Here is a 12,842-nt window from a genome sequence, read left to right as displayed (position 1 = left end):
TATATACTGAGATCATGTGACAGATCATGTGACACTTAGATTGCACACAGGTGGACTTTACTTAACTCATTATGTGACTTATAAAGGTAATTGGTTGCACCAGATCTTATTTAGGGGCTTCATAGCAAAGGGGGTGAATACATATGCACGCACCACTTTTCCGTTATTTTTTTGTTCTAATTTTTTGAAACAAGTTATTTTTTTCATTTCACTTCACCAATTTCGACTATTTTGTGTATGTCCATTACATGAAATCCAAATTGATAAAAATCAATTTAAATTACAGGTTGTAATGAAACAAAATATGAAAAACGCTAAGGAGGATGAATACTTTTGCAAGGCACTGTAAGTTCACTAAAAACCTGCAGTTCTCTTTCTCTCCATGCAAGGGCAGTTGAGCCATTTGGACCAGTGCCAGCTATCAAAATCATCCTCACTATTTTGCTTGCTCAAGCGCTAAAGCACCAGACAGAATATGAATAAATGTCCTACTGCAACTGTAGGCCTATAGATCCTATTACTGCAACATTCAAATGTACACAAATGTATCTGAAATGCATCCATACCCATCATTTGATATAGCTTAATAACACAAGATAGATATTGGTCTCCACTAGACATACAGTTGAAGTCGGAAGTTTACATACACTTAGGTTGGAGTCATTACAACTCGTTTTTCAACTACTCCACAAATGTCTTGTTAACAAATTATAGTTTTGGCAAGTCGGTTAGGACATCTACTTTGTGCATGACACAAGTAATTTTTCCAACAATTTTTTACAGACAGATTATTTCACTTATAATTCACTGTATCACAATTCCAGTGGGTCGGAAGTTTACATACACTAAGTTGACTGTGCCTTTAAACAGCTTGGAAAATTCCAGTGAATGATGTCATGGCTTTAGAAGCTTCTGATTGGCTAATTGACATCATTTGAGTCAATTGGAGGTGTACCTGTGGATGTATTTCAAGGCATACCTTCAAACTCAGTGCCACTTTGCTTGACATCATGGGAAAATCAAAATAAATCAGCCAAGACCTCAGAAAATAAATTGTAGACCTCCACAAGTCTGGTTCATCCTTGGGAGCAATTTCCCAACGCCTGAAGGTACCACGTTCATCTGTACAAACAATAGTACGTAAGTATAAACACCATGGGACCACGCAGCCATCATACCGCTGAGGAAGGATACGCGTTCTGTCTCCCAGAACAACAGCAAAGGACCTTGTAAAGATGCTGGAGGAAACAGGTGCAAAAGTATCTATATCCACAGTAAAACGAGTCCTATATCGACATAACCTGAAAGGCCGCTCAGCAAGTAAGAAGCCACTGCTCCAAAACCGCCATAAAAAAGCCAGACTACGGTTTGCAACTGCACATGGGGACAAAGATCGTACTTTTTGGAGAAATGTCCTCTGGTCTGATGAAACAAAAATAGAACTGTTTGGCCATAATGACCATCGTTATGTTTGGAGGAAAAAGGGGGTTGCTTGCAAGCCGAAAAACACCATCCAACTGAGTTTAAATGTATTTGGCTAAGGTGTATGTTAACTTCCGACTTCAATTGTATAAGTGTCAAGTGTATCTGAAATGCAACCGTACAGTAGGCTACACCTAAGCTATAACCTACTGTAGCCTATCAAAACTAATTGCACACATAGGCCTATAAAATCAGATGTAAAGACCAGATGAAATTGAGAAAAGTGAGGTAGGCAATGGAATGGACCGCAATGGCGCATTAAAAAGAGTGACAGTCCATGATTTTTTAAATCTATAGTATATATTATCGAAAAAGAAGACATCTTAAGATTTCTAGTGAACCTAAGGTTATGAATGAACTGTCAAAATGTAGTTCAATCGTGGTCTGGGGTGGTCTAGCGGTTAATCGCCTTTCTGGCACAAATAACTAAATCCCCCCCGATTGACTTGACTTAGTTACACATTTCAAATGTTTTGTTTACCCCATATGTAACTCTGTGTTGTTGTTTTTTATCGCACTGCTTTGCTTTATCTTGGCCAGGTCGCAGTTGTAAATGAGAACTTGTTCTCAACTGGTTTACCTGGTTGAATAAAGGTGAAATAAAATAAAATAAAAATATGGACAGTCCAGGGATATTTTACCCCCGATCTTGATAAATGACCATACCAGACACTTTTTGTTGTTGTATTTTACCCCCTTTTTCGATCTCGTCTCATCGCTGCAACTCCCCAACGGGCTCGGGAGGTGAAGGTCAAGTTATGCGTCCTCTGAAACATGACCCGCCATAACCACGCTTCTTAACACACACCCGCTTAACCCAGAAGCCAGCCGCACCAATGTGTCAGAAGAAACACCGTTCACCTGACGACGAGGTCAGCCTGCAGAAACCTGGCCTGCCACAAGGAGTCACTAGAGCGCAATGAGCCAAGTAAAGCCCCCCGGCCAAACCCTCACTACGCTGGGCCAATAGTGCGCAGCCCTATGGGACTCCCAATCACGGCCGGTTGTGATACAGCCCAGAATCGAACTAGGGTCTGTAGTGACGCATCTAGCACTGCGATGCAGTGCCTTAGACTGCTGCGCCACTCAGGAGGCCTGACACTTTTGTTTAAATATAGTTGTATTTAATGGGATAACATAAATAGGAAACAAATACAAGTATAACAGTAGGCTACACCAACATTAGTTTCCATTCATACAGTGTTGGGTAAATTGCCACTGAAGGTTTTGCCATTGTAAACTAGGAAATACTTTATTTCAATTGTACAGAATGCGTGTCAGATAGATAAATCGTCCTTAGTCTGTTCAAAAAGGACTATGTTGTTCTGATGATAATACCAACCAGAGGGCGAACATATCTTTGGTTGCAAGCAGTACTAAGGTAACACTGACATCGTTTAGGGAGCGGTAATGAGGTGACCAATAATGGTTGCAATTGAGATCAGCTGTGCTGGTGAATTTAGCACATATTGATGGTTTAACGACACATCAGCTGGCGATAATCTAGTGCCATCAATGTTTGCAATAGGCCCCTTGTTTTTTTATTATATTTCAATACATTCTGTCGGCCATGCATTAGCCTATCCATTCTCACATAATGAAAGATGTGAAAACCCATAATAGGCTAATGTTTGTGTTTCCCTGGCTGAGTTAATGAGCTCATTTGGGCCATCAGTTGATTGACAGATGTGGACCTCCTGAAGATCAATAAACTTTCCTCCAGTGTGGATGCTTGCCCATGTTTTATAGTTAGGCTGTGTATAATTGGTGCATTTGAAAAGTATTCAGACCCCTGTACTTTTTCCACATTTTGTTACGTTATAGCCTTATTCTAAAATGGATTAAATTGTTTTTCAATCTACACACAATACCCCATAATGACAAAGTAAAAACAGGTTTTTAAAATTGTAAAAAAAAAAAAAAAAACTGGAATATCACATTTACATAAGTATTCAGACCCTTTGTTGAATCACCTTTGGCAGCAATTACAACATTGAGTCTTCTTGGGTATGACACTACAAGCTTGGCACAACTGTATTTGGGGAGTTTCTCCCATTCTTCTCTGCAGATCCTCTCAAGCTCTGTCAGGTTGGATGGGGAGCGTCGCTGCACAGCTATTTACAGGTCTCTCCAGAGATGCTTGATTGGGTTCAAATCCGGGCTCTGGCTGGGCCACTCAAGGCCATTCAGAGACTTGTCCCGAAGCCACTCCTGCATTGTCTTGGCTGTGTGCTTGGGGTCGTTGTCCTGTTGGAAGGTGAAACTTCACCCCAGTCTGAGGCTCTGCAGCAGGTTTTCATCAAGGATCTCTCTGTACTTTGCTCCGTTCATCTTTCCCTCAAGCCTGACGTGTCTCCCAGTCCCTGCTGCTAAAAAACATCCCCACAGCGTGATGCTGCCACCACCATGCTTCACCGTAGGGATGGTGCCAGGTTTCCTCCAGACGTGACGCTTGGCATTCAGCCCAAAGAGTACAATCTTTGTTTCATCAGACCAGAGAATCTTGTTTCTCATTGTCTGAGTCCTTTAAGCGCCTTTTGGCAAACTCCAAGCCGGCTGTCATGTGCCTTTTACTGAGGAGTGGCTTCCGTCTGGCAACTCTACCATACAGGCCTGATTGGTGGAGTGCTGTAGAGATTGTTGTCCTTCTGGAAGATTATCCCATCTCCACAGAGGAACTCTGGAGCTCTGTCAGAGTGACCATCAGGTTCTTGGTCACCTCCCAGACCAAGGCCCTTCTCCCCCGAATGCTTAGTTTGGCCGGGTGACCAGCTCTAGGAAGAGTCTTGGTGGTTCCAAACTTCTTCCATTTAAGAATGATGGAGGCCACTGTGTTCTTGGGGACCTTCAATGCTGCAGACATTTTTTGGTACCCTTCCCCAGATCTGTGCCTCGACACAATCCTGTCTCTGAGCTCTACGGACAATTCCTTCAACCTCATGGCTTGGTTTTTGCTCTGACATGCACTGTCAACTGTGGGACCTTATACAAACAGGTGCGTGACTTTCCAAATCATGTCCAATCAATTGAATTTACCACAGGTGGACTCCAATGAAGTTGTAGAAACATCTCAAGGATGCTCAATGGAAACAGGATGCACCTGAGCTCAATTTCGAGTCTCATAGCAAAGGGTCTGAATACTTATGTAAATAAGGTATTTCAGATTTTTTTTTTTATAAAGGTGCTAACATTTCTAAAAACCTGTTTTCGCTTTGTGATTATGGGGTATTGTGTGTAGATTTATGAGGAAAACCATTTATTTAATAAATTTTAGAATATGGCTGTAACGTAACAAAATGTGGAAAAAGTCAAAGGGTCTGAATGCTTTCCGAATGCACTGTATGAGTCAATTTAGCCTATTGTACCTTGTATTATTTCTGATCATGTATTATGTTGGATGTGCGCTCACAATCTAATTGTTATTTGTCCAATGATTTTTGTAATTTCTGAACTTTAATTGAAGAGATAGAACAGTGTTGGAAAGACGGGGAAGATAGACGGAGGGTGAGTCAAAGGGCAGTGGGCTGGATTCAAACCCATTGTACAGTAAGTGTCTGCACCACACAGGCACTGAGGCCACCAATCATTTATTCTGCCTATTGCTTGCCTTGAACATATAGTAAAACAATTGATCTAAAAAAAACTGATTTTCCCTAACGGAAAATACATCTACCCCCGACAAATATGTCAATTTATTATAATCCACATAAGAATTCACACGAGACGCATTGTAGACTGCACTAAACCTAAGGCTACTTCAACTGGCACTCAGTGGACCTGCAGTAAAGGTACAAAGTAGGTACGGTACTGCACTGTATATAAACACCGCTTCCATCTGCCCCCTGGCAGCGATTATAAATATTTATTTAGATTTTCAAATCCTCCTGCTTCAGGATTACTTTCCTCCTGCAATGAAATGGGTCAACTTAAGATCCGACAGCTGTAGGAAATGCAATCCCTAAAAGGGAAACGTATTCTTCATTCACCCACAAAGTCCTCCTCTATCAGTGCCATAGACAGTGGCCGGTCCTTAGTAGCCTACATTTCCACCGAACAACCCTGGACATCAGCATTCAGTGGAGGAGTATGCAGCCGGCCCAGACAGGGACAACGTGGATGGAAATTTCACAGCCATTTCCATGACACAGCGTCAACTAGAACTCTGTGCCTGACAGTATGTTACTCATTTACAGAGCAGCTACCCTTATCCAAAGCAATTTCCATTGCGTACAATTTTCATACCGTACATTTTCAGGACAGATGGATGTTTAGTGCAGTAATCAAAGTGAATTGCTTCTCCCCTGGGTAAACCAGAAGTGATCCCTCTGGGGCCCTGAGCTTTGAGACTTCAGACTACAGTCTTGACAAAGCACAACATGGCTCATTGAAACTGCTGTATCTCAAGGTTACCGTATTGACGCACATACAGTGGGGTCTGAAATTATTGACACCCTTTTCATGTCATCTGACCAAAGCACTGGTTCCAATCCAAGTGCCAATGCTGTTTAGCAAACTCCAGGCGTTTACATTTGTTGGATGACATGACAATAGAGCTCTTTGGCCACGCATGCCAGTGGTGGGTTTGGCGTTCAAACCTGGATGCCTCTGCCAGGAGGCTGAAACCTGGATGCCTCTGCCAGGAGGCTAAAAACCTGGATGCCTCTGCCAGGAGGCTGAAACCTGGATGCCTCTGCCAGGAGGCTGAAACCTGGATGACTCTGCCAGGAGGCTGAAACCTGGATGCCTCTGCCAGGAGGGTGAAACCTGGATGCCTCTGCCAGGAGGGTGAAACCTGGATGCCTCTGCCAGGAGGCTGAAACTTGGCCGCAAGGTTATCTTCCAGCAAGACTATAACCCCAAGCACACCATAAAATTAACATTTTGCCACCTCAGTCTCTGGAGCTGAAACCCATTGAAAACTGAAAACAGCAGTTTGAATTGAAGAGGGCAGTCCATAAGTGCATATGAATGATATCAAGGATCTGGAAGGATTCTAGATGGAGGAGTGGTCTAAGATCCTTCTCAAGGTGTTCTCCAACATTTTAGATTAAGGGTCAGTGCCATTACCCTCACAAGGTAAGGTATTGAAAGGTATTGAAAACTTTTTGAGATTTTATTTTATTACTTGTTAAACAAAATCTCTTTCTCTGAGAAATTGTATTCCTATAAAATAATATAATTTCCCAATTTGTTTGAGCATTCAATATAACTAAAATGTTTTTATTTTATACAGTCATTTTTGCTCATCTTTATCAAGGGTGTCAATCATTTTGGACCCCATAATACATTGACGTAATACATAATACATTGACGTAAATTAGTACATAGACACAATATAGGCTTCTATGATAGACATCAAATGCAATAGTAATCTATACCTAGACTGCAGGCTCAGAAAGGATGCAAATAGTCCAGGTAGCCATTTGATTAATTGTTCAGAAGTCTTATGGCTAGGGGGTAGAAGCTGTTGGGAAGCCTTATAGACTTAGCGTTCCGGGTACCGCTTGCCGTGCGTTAGCAGAGAGAACAGTCTATGACTTGGGTGGCTAGAGTCTTTGACAATTTTTTGGGCCTAATTAAGATCTTAATGGTGGATTCTCATGTTTTATTAGTGTTGATGTGATCAAAGACTTCATCAACTTCAAAGGCTTCAACTACTGAATTGGAGGCAGTCAGTGGGTCAATTGGGGGAATCATTGTCTTCCGCACCTGCAGCGTGAAACAAATAAGCTTTACATGAGCAATCGTTACACTCTGAGAATAATAATCATATATGGGTTTTTCACAATGTCAAAAGTAAGGGATCAGATACTAAAAGAGGTTTATTTCTGTGAGTTATTTGTTTATCCTCCACATCCAATGTATAGGCAACTTAGTTCACCATTAACTTCTAACAGCTCTAGGTTTACTGTACACACTGACCACTATGAAGACTGTAATGTACACTGATACTATGCCCTCTGGTGGCCACTGGGCACACCTTAGCGCTGACCATCATAATGGCTCCAGTGCAATGAGTAGTGGAAGGAGTCATTGTAATGACTGTAGAACGTGGAATAAAGGGCAGTTGCAAGTAGGCCTAGATTATTGTAGACATTAACATAAAAAACAAAAAACTAATAATTTCTCACCATGATAGACATACTGAAATGGCTTCAAATAAAATCATGCAATTTTAAAGCTTTATGGAGATAGACCTATCTACTGTCAACCAATACCCCTATCTGCCAAGCAAAACACTCCATACATTATAAGTCCTAGAATATATTGAAAATTGACTACAAAATGTACTTGAAAGGCTTCTTTTCAAAAAGTACTTGAAAGGCTTATTTTCAAAGAATACTTGAAATGCTTCTTTTCAAAAAGTACTTGAAAGGCTTCTTTTCAAAAAGTACTTGAAAGGTGTTCTACTACAAGGATTTCAAGGAAAGTCTGTCAGTTCCGATGAGGTCAACAAACCGTTAAACTGTATGGTGACAACGGTGGCTGACCAGCTGCCTTATTGGAAAACATCCAACGTCTGGCCGAATTCCAGAATAGGTGCCGAGCTGGGCTGGTGCTGGTTCAGCAGAGTGGCCTAGCCTCACTGGAGGAGCCTGTTAATTGGAGCTGAGAGGATTGTCTTCAAATGGAAAGTTACGACAGAAGCCGCTGTCCATCTCTCTAATATTAGACCTCAGAGGAGCCTACCTACACAAGCAACCAGCAAAGAGGTAGTGCGGTGGTCATCTTATCCAGAAGGTTCATGGTAGAGAAATAGGCTTAACTTCAACAAACAAGATAAAGTACTAACGGCAGCCATGTTGGTATGGTATGGTACAGTATCTGGCCCCGTGTAGCTCAGTTGGTAGAGCATGGCGCTTGCAACGCCAGGGTTGTGGGTTTGTTTCCATGAAAAAAAAAAAAAAAAATTATGCACTCACTAACTGTAAGTCGCTCTGGATAAGAGCGTCTGCTAAATGACTCAAATGTAAATATACAGTGGGGAAAAAAAGTATTTAGTCAGCCACCAATTGTGCAAGTTCTCCCACTTAAAAAGATGAGAGAGGCCTGTAATTTTCATCATAGGTACACGTCAACTATGACAGACAAAATGAGAAAAGAAAATCCAGAAAATCACATTGTAGGATTTTTTATTAATTTGCAAATTATGATGGAAAATAAGAATTTGGTCAATAACAAAAGTTTCTCAATACTTTGTTATATACCCTTTGTTGGCAATGACACAGGTCAAACGTTTTCTGTAAGTCTTCACAAGGTTTTCACACACTGTTGCTGGTATTTTGGCCCATTCCTCCATGCAGATCTGCTCTAGAGCAGTGATGTTTTGGGGCTGTCGCTGGGCAACACGGACTTTCAACTCCCTCCAAAGATTTTCTATGGGGTTGAGATCTGGAGACTGGCTAGGCAACTCCAGGACCTTGAAATGCTTCTTACGAAGCCACTCCTTCGTTGCCCGGGCGGTGTGTTTGGGATCATTGTCATGCTGAAAGACCCAGCCACGTTTCATCTTCAATGCCCTTGCTAATGGAAGGAGGTTTTCACTCAAAATCTCACGATACATGGCCCCATTCATTCTTTCCTTTACACGGATCAGTCGTCCTAGTCCCTTTGCAGAAAAACAGCCCCAAAGCATGATGATTCCACCCCCATGCTTCACAGTAGGTATGGTGTTCTTTGGATGCAACTCAGCATTCTTTGTCCTCCAAACACGACGAGTTGAGTTTTTACCAAAAAGTTCTATTTTGGTTTCATCTGACCATATGACATTCTCCCAATCCTCTTCTGGATCATCCAAATGCACTCTAGCAAACTTCAGACGGGCCTGGACATGTACTGGCTTAAGCAGGGGGACACGTCTGGCACTGCAGGATTTGAGTCCCTGGCGGCGTAGTGTGTTACTGATGGTAGGCTTTGTTACTTTGGTCCCAGCTCTCTGCAGGTCATTCACTAGGTCCCCCCCGTGTGGTTCTGGGATTTTTGCTCACCGTTCTTGTGATCATTTTGACCCCATGGGGTGAGATCTTGCGTGGAGCCCCAGATCGAGGGAGATTATCAGTGGTCTTGTATGTCTTCCATTTCCTAATAATTGCTCCCACAGTTGATTTCTTCAAACCAAGCTGCTTACCTATTGCAGATTCAGTCTTCCCAGCCTGGTGCATGTCTACAATTGTGTTTCTGGTGTCCTTTGACAGCTCTTTGGTCTTGGCCATAGTGGAGTTTGGAGTGTGACTGAGGTTGTGGACAGGTGTCTTTTATACTGATAACAAGTTCAAACAGGTGCCATTAATACAGGTAGCGAGTGGAGGACAGAGGAGCCTCTTAAAGAAGAAGTTACAGTTCTGTGAGAGCCAGAAATCTTGCTTGTTTGTAGGTGACCAAATACTTATTTTCCACCATAATTTGCAAATAAATTCATTAAAAATCCTACAATGTGATGTTCTGGAGAAAAAAAATCTCAATTTGTCTGTCATAGTTGACGTGTACCTATGATGAAAATTACAGGCCTCTCTCATCTTTTTAAGTGGGAGAACTTGCACAATTGGTGGCTGACTAAATACTTTTTTCCCCCACTGTATCTCTATCTGGGATCCATTCACATGTTTAGCTGCTAATGTTTAGCTGATCATGTATGTTTTTGCAGTGCCGTAGAGGGTCTTTATCGGGAAAGAAACAGCTTCAGAGCATCAGTATGAGAGAGCATTCCTTTCCTTTGATTTCACTGTATAGTCACGTTGCTATGATCAAGTCTATTTCTCTATTTACACAGAAAGCGAGCGCGCACGCCCGCACGCACGGACACACACACGGTTAATATGCAGTGTGGTCAGTCATTCCTTTATTATAGTGCCAGCGGCCTCACAAAAAGGCCTCAAGTCTGGTAAAGTAATCACTCCTGACAGCTGGTCAGAGTGATGCTTCCTCCTTGCCGTAATTAAAGCAGACCCCTGTAATTGGGCAATGATTTAAGTCATCGTCCCGTTAGGAGGTCAAGCAGGACATGGAAGGATTCATTGCTCTACAGTGTAACATCTCAGTCACTTTTTGTTCAACATTACAGCTCAGTCAACCAGGTGTGTTTTGTCTCTATTTTACAACCTAATACTGTTCCTGATTTAGAGCCGAAAGAGGATGAACTCTTCAGTTTCCATGGGCGTTATGACATTTCATATTTCAACATGTCCGTTTCTCCGGGTAGGGTTTTAGGTTAGGCACAAACACACCTTGGCCCTAACCCAACAACCCTAACCTTCACCTTAATCCTAAACCTAACCTTAAACCTGCTCTTAACTATGAACCTTATCTCTATCTCAAAACGTAACCCAAAGGAGAGGTGAATGGGTGAATCCAGTGGGGTTAAATGGGTGAATCCAGTGGGTGAATGGGTGAATCCAGTGAGGTGAATAGGTGAATCCAGTGGATGAATGGGTGAATCCAGTGAGGTGAATGGGTGAATTGGTGAATCCAGTGTGTGAATGACTGAATCCAGTGAGGTGAATTGGTGAATGGGTGAATCCAGTGGGTGAATGGGTGAATCCAGTGAGGTGAATCCAGTGGGTGCATGGGTGAATCCAGTGGGTGAATGGGTGAATCCAGTGGGTGAATGGGTGAATGCTGTGCTGAATGTAGCTGATCACTCATCCTCTGTGATGGACAGTGAGCCTCCCCTGGAGCTTTCTCATCCCACTGTCACACGACAATGGATGTTCACTTTAACTAGGTGATACCTGCTAGAGCCTGCTTACCCCACAGGCAGTAAGGGTGATCGGCAGCACACTCAGCATGCTTTCTACCAAAGCACTTTGTACTTAGAGTTCATTTCAGACTAAAGCCAATGTACTATACTAAACTTGACATGCTATGATATTTTGGATGATTGCAAGATATGTAATGACTAGGTGAAAAATCTGTCATGTGCACTTGAGCAAAGCAAGTGCACTGCTCCTGTAAGTCGCTCTGGATAAGAGCGTCTGCAAAATGAAAAAAATATGTAAATGTAATAAAGCACGTACAATTGATTGTTAATGGTAAATACATGTGTAAGATCTGTGAAATTGCATTTTGGTAACAATTTCCCAAAGCATATCCTGACAAAAAACATAATCATATTATGTGAAGCTTCTATAAATGGCTTGTAGCTGTAATATTGGTTATGAATGTTGTAGGTTTTCATAAAGTTACGATTATATTATAAATGTCTGCTCTGAATTTAAAAACAATAATTAAATTACAATTTGATAGAGTTATCTCTAGGTCCATCATTACAGTGTACTTGAGAGGTGTTCTCTATACGTCCATATAATATCCTTTCATTACAGTGTACTTGAATGGCGTTCTCTGTAGGTCCATGTAATGTCCTTTCATTACAGTGTACTTGAGGTGTGTTCTCAGAAACAACGCAGCAGGATGCGACACCTATTCTGACTTATTGACAGTTAAAAAGCAATGTAAATTGTCGAAAGTGCCTCAAGGTCAAAGTTCAGTGTTCCCCTGGATGGATTTGTCCTGAAGAGGCTTATTTATGGCAGTAAAAATGTATAACATGCTAGGGCTGGTAATCCTCTTGTCAGCTTGGGGAGCTGAGTGGAAACCACCACAGAACAGTTCAGGGTTCAGGTCCACACCAGCCCTTTAACAGGAAGGAGGAGGAAGCAACAATAAGAGAGCTGCTCTACCACCCACCCAGAGCATGGATAAAGCACATTGTGTCAGTCTGGGAGTTGGACGTCCAGTAGGCCAGTGCTTGTGCCCATAGAAATGAACATGGCACGTGCGCGCAGGGGGGGCGCGGGATGTTCCCCAATGCTAGAAGGGGGTTCCAGAGTGAAAAGGTTTCATTGTTACGTGTTCCCAAACCTTTTCACTCTGGAACCCCTTCTAGCATTGGGGAACATCCCGCGGAGAGAATTTTGCACGTTTAAAGCTTATTTCCTACAATTCTACAGATTTTGTCATGGGCAAATTTTTTTGCAAATCTATACATTTTGCCATGTCTAACATGTACTAGTGATATTTGAGTGACTAAAAAATTAGAACAAAATCTATGGGCTAAAAAACCTAAATAAAAAACAGCTGACATGGGCTAGTTGATCTGGAATTTTATAAATAACTCTCTAAGGTATGCAATGACTAACATGACAAGAGGAACTGATTATGCACTATCCAATTTCGAAATTCTACTATTACAACTTTCAAGAGTATGTTTAAAGCCAGACGGAGTAAATAAAATAAATAACAATAGCCTTGCTTGGCAGACTGTGCGTGTGGCGCTTCAAAGAGGATCTGGTGTGAGCTAGCCTGAACAGAGTGAGCATTGTGTGGACGGCACAGAAAATCTAGCCTCGTCTGGGAGCTGAGAG

This window comes from Coregonus clupeaformis, chromosome 25 (genome assembly GCF_020615455.1).
Source record: "Coregonus clupeaformis isolate EN_2021a chromosome 25, ASM2061545v1, whole genome shotgun sequence".
Lineage (NCBI taxonomy): Eukaryota > Metazoa > Chordata > Actinopteri > Salmoniformes > Salmonidae > Coregonus > Coregonus clupeaformis.
The sequence above is the reverse complement of the archived record's forward strand: the minus strand, read 5'-3'. Positions refer to the sequence as shown.